Source organism: Gracilinanus agilis, chromosome 5 (genome assembly GCF_016433145.1).
Source record: "Gracilinanus agilis isolate LMUSP501 chromosome 5, AgileGrace, whole genome shotgun sequence".
NCBI lineage: Eukaryota > Metazoa > Chordata > Mammalia > Didelphimorphia > Didelphidae > Gracilinanus > Gracilinanus agilis.
In genome coordinates, this window is record NC_058134.1 from 194,551,401 (window position 1) to 194,560,411 (window position 9,011).

Sequence of the window (9,011 nt, forward strand, 5' to 3'; positions counted from 1 at the left end):
CCTCCCATACACCTCTTTATGTGGTATAATTTATCTTATTTTTCTTATTCTTTCAAGTTTCTCTTGATGCCATCTTCTATTCCCACCCCCTTTCTTTTTTTTACATATCATTTTAAACCACTTGGTACCACAACCTCTACCTATGAATAGTTTTTCTAACTATTATGATAGTGAATACAGTTTTTGAGAGTTACAAATATCATTTTTCCATATAAGAATATAAACAATTTGACCTTACTGAAGCCCTTAAAATTTTTTTCCCTCCCTTTCTTGTTTACCTTTTCATGTTTCTCTTGAATTTTGGATATCAAATTTTCTCTTGAATATTTGGATATCAAATTTTCCATTTAGATCTGGTCTTTTCTTTAGAAATACTTGGAAATCTTCTATTTAGTTAAATGCCTATACTTTCCCCTGGAAGTATATAGTCAGTTTTGATGGGTAGGTGATCCTTGGTAGTAGACCCAATTCTCTTGCCTTTTTGAATATCATATTCCAACTTTTGTGATCCTTTATTGTAGAGGCTGCCAGATTTTGTGTATTCCTAATTGGTGGTCCTCGATATCTGAATTGTCTCTTTCTGGCTTCTTGTAATATTTTCTCCTTCGCTTGGGAGCTCTTGAATTTGGAAATTACATTCCTGGGGTTGTCTTTTGAGGATTTAATGTAGATCTATGGACTCTTTCAATGTTTATTTTGCCCTCTTGTTCAAGAATATCAGGACAATTTTTTTGGATAATTTCTGTAGTGTGATGCCAAAGTTTCTGTTTATTTCTAGGTTTTCAGGTAGGCCTATGATTCTCAAATGATCTCTCCTGGACTTGTTTTCCAAGTCAGTCATCTTCTTACTGAGACATTTCATGTTTCCTTCTATTTTGCCATTCTTTGACTTTGCTTTATTAATTCTTGCTGTTTTGTGAGATCATTAGCTTCTACTTGCCCAATTCTAGTCTTTAAAGACTTGTTTTCAGCTATGATCTTTTGATTTTCCTTTTCGGTTTAGTCTATCCTGCTTTTCATGGCTTCCAGCAGGTCAATTCTGGTCTCCAATTTGCTTATCATTTCATTTGATTTCTGGGCTTCTTTTTCCAAATGGGTGATTCTGTCTCTTAAACTGTTATTTTCCTTTTGAATTACTTGCATTTCTTTCTCCCATTTTTCTTCCCATTGTTCCTCATCTTTCTTACTTGGTTCTTAAGTTCCAATTCGAGTGACCAATTTCCATTTTTTCTGGAAAGTTTGGATGCGTTTGCTTGTTTATTGCCCTTTGCTGTCTCCTCTGTAGTCTGCTGTTTTTCTCCATAAAAGTCATCCAGGGTCAAAGTCTTTTTCTTCTTCTTCTTCTTTTTTTGGTACTTGTAGGTTGTATTTCTTGGGTGTTGGTGGCTATTGTAGTTTTTTCTTCACTTCCTAGCCAGAAGTCTGAGCGAGGAGACAAGCTTTCTATGTATTGAGTTATAGAGAGGTTTTTTTGCCTGAGGCTATTTTTCAGTCTCCTTTGCATCTGCTGCGGGTAGCCCCTCTCTGTCCTATCTCTGTGCCCAAGCTCCACATTCCTCAGCCTCCTGGGGTCCCAAGTCTTGCTGTTCTCAGGGTAAATCTGTAGTGTCCTCAGCCAGTCCCTGGAGAACCTAGAGATTGTCCTGAGCTCGCTCTGACTCTGGTGTGGTAGGTGGGGTGGGGGAGGGGTGATCAGCTTGCACTTTGGTAGGAATAATTTTACCCCCTTATAGCATGGAAATGCCCAAACCCTGCCTACTTTCAAGGCTGCATCCTATGGGTAGAGCTCCTTTGCTCATCTGAATTTGTTTTTTGTTCTTTAGAGGTGTTTGATATTGGTCAGTGGCGAGAAGAAGAATTTTGCTTCTACTCTGCAGCCATCTTAGCCAGGAAAGCCCCATTTTGCTTTCAGAGAAGGGTTTAGACTATGATAGCAGCCTTGGACTTAAGTGAAAATCAGAGATCTTTTAACCTGAGAGACAAACACAAGGAGACTCTCAAGTGATCTGCCAAAGTGATCAGAGGCATTCTGTATAAAATTAACATTCTTCATTTGGCAAGGTCACTTTTGTTCCCAAAACTTGTTCAATAATAAAGAGATGCTTCTCCACACATCACACACTACAAACAGCTAGACACAGTTTCTTTTCTTCCATTTCTGACCTTCTGCAACCCATCTTTATATTACTTTTGACTCTGGAGACAGTCAAAGGCTCCCACTGTTCACTGCTAGGTTGGCACTGGCAAGCTCAGAAAGGAAAGTTGCAATAATATTTTCATTATTTGCTCTTGAATTCAGACATGTGGACATTTGGCAGGGCAAACTTATTCCAGGAAAAGGATTGGCACAGACCACATAAGTGAGGAAGAAAATTTTTTTCCTGAAGCTAGAAGTGGAACTATTTCACTATTTCTTTCCCTGAAATAGCAGGAACAAGAGAGGAAAAATACCCCAAATCAAAGACCTTGTAAAGATTTGGAGTTTCTTTTAATTTAAAAATATATATATTTTGGCTTTAAATGATATCAAACCACTAAGGATTTTTAAATAAATTAATTTGTAGGCTAAATATGTTATTTGGATTCTAAAACCATAATTAGCAATTTATTAAAAGATGCTGTGCCTGGGAGTAAATGTCTCATTAAATATATGATTCAGATATACTAAGGGTCACAGTAAATAGTCTGGAGCCTGTTTCAAGGGCCATACTGGGAAAGAATCATTAGTTGACACCATGGATTTGTATTTGCCTTCAAGACTTGGTGCCAGGGAGGGCATTTAGTACTCTATTTTTGCCTCTTGGATGCCCACATGGCAAATGCATCCTGAGTTTCCCTCAGGCACACATTTTCATGGCAGCCTTAACACAGGGATCTAAGAAAGCTCATCTGAAATTAATGATGATAAAAAGAATAATAAATATGACATTTAAAATTTTAAACACAGTATCTTATTTGAGCCTTCTGACAACCCTGTGAGATAGGAACTAGATTATTTTTATTCCCATTTTATGAGTAAGGAAACTAAAGCTTAGTTAGGTGGGGACATGTTCATAATCATGAAGCTACTAAATGTCAGAGGTGATTTAAAGAATATATCCACATATATAGTTACACATACATAATACAATATAATTATATAGAATATAATATTTAAGCATGATAATTTACATATTTATATGCTGTAAAATATAGTATAAATCATATCTGTATATATATACACACAGAATAACACAGTATACTATGCAATACATGTGTACATATAACAACACATACAAGCACACAATACATATTATGTATAGGTATTATGTGTGTATGTGTATAAATGTATATGTGTGTATGTTTATAAATATAAATTGTAAAATTAAAATCTGGGCAGCTATGTGATATGGTAGATAGAATTCCAGGAAGATTCATTTTTTTGAGTTCAAATCTGGCCTCAGAATTTATTAGTTGGATGACTCTGGGCAAGTCATTTAACCCTGTTTGTCTCATTTCCTCTTCTATAATTAATATGAAATGGAGAAGGAAATGGCAAACCAATCTAGTAACTGCCAAGAAAACCCTAGATGGGGTCATGAAGAGTTGGACAGGACTGAAATGACTGAACAACCACAAAATACATATAATAACCTCTCCCTCCTTCTCCCTCCCTTCTCTCTCTCTGTCTCCCTCCCTTCTCTCTCTCTGTCTCTCTCTCTCTCTCTCTCTATCTTTCTCTCTCTCTCTCTCCTCTCCTCTCCTCTCCTGTCCTCTCCTGTCCTCTCCTGTCCTCTCCTGTCCTCTCCTGTCCTCTCCTGTCCTCTCCTGTCCTCTCCTCTCCTCTCCTCTCCTCTCCTTTCTTCTCCTCTCCTCTCCTCCTCCCACACTCTCCACCATCCATACCATTCCCACCATTATTGTGACTCACAGTGTTTTGGCTACTTCTTTCAATATCCATATTCTCTTATAATGACAAATAAAAAATATGTAAAGTTGAAATGTAGGTCTATTAGGAAGAAGGAAAATAGAATTGAAAAAATTGCAGTTCTGGATGTGTGTGTGTGTGTGTGTATGTGTGTGTGTGTGTGTAGTGTTGAATTTCCAGGTATTACAAATCAATTCTATAATTTTCCTAGGAATTGAGGTCAACCTCACTGGCCTAAAGTGTGAAAATTTTATTCTTTCAACATTAAAAAAAACAACCCACCAAACCATTATTTTCTCTCTTAGAATCAATACTGACTACTGGTTCAAAGGTAGAAGAGTGGTAAGGGCTAGGCAACTGGGGTTAAGTGACTTGTCCACGGTCACAGAAGTAGGATGTTTTTGAGGCTAGATTTGAATCCAGGTCCTCTTGACTCCAGGGTTGGTTCTATTCACTGAGTCACTTAGCTATTCCTCCTTTTCACATTAAAAAAATTGTTTGTCTTTCTCTAGTTCTGTGGCACCTAGGATATGTCAGTGGGTACCATAAAGATAAGTGAACTCTCCTATCACTTCTTTATCACGCCTTTATGACAGGCTTGTGATCTGCCTCCTCAAATTCTTCATTTATTTTTTATTTTCTTTCTAGACCAATTGTTAGTCTACTTGATGACAGTATTGCTTCTATTTATCCTTCCACTGATCTTTACACAAATGCATTCCACTATGCTGCAAGCATTCATTCCCTGAATTTCCCTTTATGAGCACATTTTCTCAATAGACATTATTTCAGAATCATGTTCTGGTTATGGGTCTGATTCCACCAAATTGCAATGATATGTTTAATTCCAAATTTCTTACTACCATTTATCAGTTGGGGAATGACATCCTTATAAATTTGACAAAGCTTTCTCCATATTTGAGATATCTTTATCTGACATTATCTATAAATCTTCACCCCTCCCATTTTCTGCTTTCCTTCTTTGGCTACATTAGTTTAATTCAGAGAAATCTTTTAAAATTTAAAATGTAATGTAATCCTTTTTATATCTCACAATGCTTTCTATCTCTTGTTTATTTATAAATTGTTCCTCTACACATAAATTTGAAGGGTAATTTGTTCCCTGTTCTTCAAATATGGTCTCCAGTTCACTTTGCTTCCTTTGTTCATTTACTTCCTAACATCTAAGGTCATGACTTTTATTACTGAAACCTTTTAGGATTCTGGATTTTGTCTCCTGGGAACTTGTAGTAATTCAAGCAAAAGCTGAAACGGACCTCAGTCCAACTCCCTCATTTTACAAATGAGGAAATTGAGATCTAGGAAGGTTTAGATGACACCTTAGGTGCTAGATTTAGTAAGCTCTTGATGTGGAATATGAAGCCACTCCTCTTTCTCACAGTGCCTACTACATAATAGGTATTTAATAATTGAGTATCATTCTTTAAAATATTAAATTTATTTAATTTTTGGTTACATTTTGAGTTCCAAGATATCTTTCTTCTTCCCTCCCAACCTCAAACTAGAGAAAACAAACATTCGACAAAGATACACATGTGAAACCCTACAATCTATGCTTCTATACATCATTCTTTCTCTGGAGGTAGATGGCATATTCTTCATAGGTCTTTTGTAGATGATTTGAATATTCATATAATTTAGAATAGCTTAGTCATTCACAGTTACTCTTATAATAATATTGATGTTACTATACAATGTTTTCTTGGTTCTGTTCATTTCACTCAAAAACTTAATAAAGTTTTTTCATGTTTTTCTAAAATCAACCTACTCATCATTTGTTATAGAACAGTAGTATGCAATCATAATCATATACCATGACTTGTTTAGCCATTCCTCAGTTGATAGACATCCTCTCTATTTCCAGTTCTTTGTCAAAACAAAGAGAACTTCTACAAATATTTTTGAATATATTGATTCTTTTCTTTTTTCCTTGATTATCTTGGAAAACAAGCATAATAGGGTATAAAGGTATGAAGTTTTATTATTCTTTGATGATATTTCCACATAGTTTCCCAAAATGTTTGGATCAGTTCACAATTCCACCAATCATGTATTAATGCCCCACTTTTCCCACCCCTCCTCCAACATTTGTCATTTTTGCTGAGCTAATATGTGTGAAATGATATCTCAAAGTTGTTTTAATTTGTGTTTCTCTAATCTATAATGATTTTAAACCTTTTATATGACTATATATAACTTTGACTTCTCCTTCTAAGAACTACCTGTTCATATTTTTAAACTGTTTATCAGTTGGGGAATAATTTATTCCTATGAATTTAACATTTTCTACATATTTGATATGTTTTTGAGATCTAGAGATTCAAACATATGGAAGCTTCCCAGGCATGTTAATCCAAGGAAGGGGAGATGGATTATCATGTGTGAGGAATAATAAATAGGCCAATATGACTGGATTTTAAGGTGTATGGAAAAAAATAAAGTGTAAGAAAACTGTACCGGAAGGAAGGGGCTAGGTTTTTTAGGAGTTTTAGATAACAGAGGATTTTATATTGGATCTTGAATGTAATATAGAACCACTAGAATTTACTGAGGTGGGGAGAGGGCATTAGCATGAACTGACATGCTTTAGGAAAATCACTTTGACAGCCATGTAGAGGACAGATCATAGTGGGGGAAACCTTGAACCAGAGAAAACAATTTAAACAAGGTTATAGCAATAGTCTGACAAAGTTGATGGGGGCTTAAACTAGAGTTGTGATTGTGTGGAGGGCAAAAGAGGGAATATTCATTCATTAAAATTTTTAATGTAAAAATGACAGAATTTGACAACATAATGGATCTGTGGGGTGAGTGAGAAGTTGAGTATTATGCCAAGGTTTCAAGTCAGAGTGACTGGGAGAATGGTGGTGCTCAACAATAGTGAAGAAGTGGGAAAGATTAGAGGACTGGGATTGGGAGAGAAGATATTGAATTTTGTTTTGGACAGGTTAAGTTTGAGATACTTATATTTGAGAAGTCCAAAAGATAGCTGATGTGCTGTGGGGCTCAGAAGAGAGACTAGAACTGAATACATACAAACAATGTATATATACATGCATAGACACATAACATCCATGTATGTATAAACTGTAATAAGTAGATAATGTGGCTGATAACAGGGGAGCTGGTGGTACAAGTGTGTCACTTGGGCCTGAGAGCCAGTAACTTCAGTAGCAGGTGATTTGAGACTGTCAGGGATGTGTAGCCTGAGCTGTGATGCCCAGTTGGTCTCCATGCTACCTATAGGCTCCTTTAAGGTGGGGGGTAAGGGGCCCCTCCCTGCTGGAGTGAAAGCAGAACTCAACAGGAAGTGAAGCTCACACACTTCTACTTTTAAATATTTGATTTTATTTATTTTAGCCACCTTTGTTTTCCTTTGATCAAGGCCATTCTATTTTCTTTTTCTAATTGAATTTTGTTTTTCAATTACATGTAGAAACAATTTTTGACAATTGTTTCCTGACATCTTGCAATTCAGATTATCTCCTTCCCTTGCCCCACCTCACTCCAGATATTATGTAGTTTGATATAGGTTAGATCAGCGTTTTCAGGAAATATATATATTTCCATATTCCCCATGTTGTCACATACAACATTTTAAAAAATCATGATGGAAATTAAGTGAAATGTGGCATACTTTGATCTGCAATCAGACTTCAACAATTCCTTCTTTGGCTGTGGATATCATTAAAAAAAATTATCATGAGTCTCTTGAAGTTATCTTGCAATCTAGTTTTGCTGATAATAGTTTAGTCTTTCACAATTGATCATCATACAATAGTTCTGTTACTGTGTACACTTCTCCTGGTTTTGCTCACTTCACTTTGCGTCTGTTCATATAATTCTTTCAAGATTTTTCTGAACTCATCCTATGCATTATTTCTTATGGCACAAAAGTTTCCCATTACAACCATATACCATAGCTTGTTTAGCCATTCCTCAATTTATAGAGATTCCCTCGGTTTCCAATTCTTTAACACTACCAAAAGAGTTGCTAAAAGTATTTTTGTATAAGTAGGGCCTTTTCTTTTGTCTCTGATCTCTTTGGGATACAGATCCAGTAGTAGTATTGCCAGATCAAAGGATATGCATAGACCTTTTTATTTTCTATACATTTTACCTCTTTAAAAGAAACTCCAGGGATTTTCCAGATTCTTCCATATTTTTAATCTTTTATTTTTACTTTTGCTTCTTTCACTGATATTATTTCTATTTTTATAGTTGCTAGGTGTTTCTTAATTTCTCATCATTGAATAACTTTAAATAGTCTTATATTATATCCTTTATGGTATATAATTTTCAGAGTTTTTTATGCCAAATAATAGTTCATCTTTTTTGTTGAATACATTTTTTCTTTGTCTTTTCATTTCAACAATTTTTTTGTATGTGTGTGAATTTTCTTGCCATGATTTTTGTTTTTGCCTTTAATTTATTCTCTTATTATTTTTGGCATATTTATTGCTTTGTGAGCTGAGAGAGGTTTTTGGACTCACAAAAAACCACTCACTTTGTTACAATGTGTGACCTTGGGAAAATCACCTAACCTCTGTTTAACTTAGTTTCCTCAGCTGTAAAATGGGGATAATAATAGCATTTATCTCTAAGGTTGTTGTGAGGATCAAATGAGTTAATATTTGTAAAAACATTTAGCACAGTGCTTGGCACTATTCTCTTTATGAAGGCTGATTCACTTCCCCATATTGTCTCTCCTCTGTAAATTCTTTGTAAATTTTAAAATATGATAAAACATTAGTTATCATTGTTAGTAGTAACAGCAGCAACAACAGCAACAGTAGTTATATAATACCATAAAATGAGGGATTGGAAATCAAAACCACTTTGTTTTGGGGATTAAATGCCAGGTTTGGGAATGAAATTAATTATTATTAATATAATTAAATTACATTTAGATTAGATTAATGTAATTAAAATTATCTTGAGACTGTATACTAATTAATACTTATTTATTATTAAAATTGCAAGAGATAGGGAGAGAGGAAGGGGGGAGAGAAAGGGAGAGAGAGAGAGAGAAGAGAAGAGAAGAGAAGAGAAGAGAAGAGAAGAGAAGAGAAGAGAAGAGAGG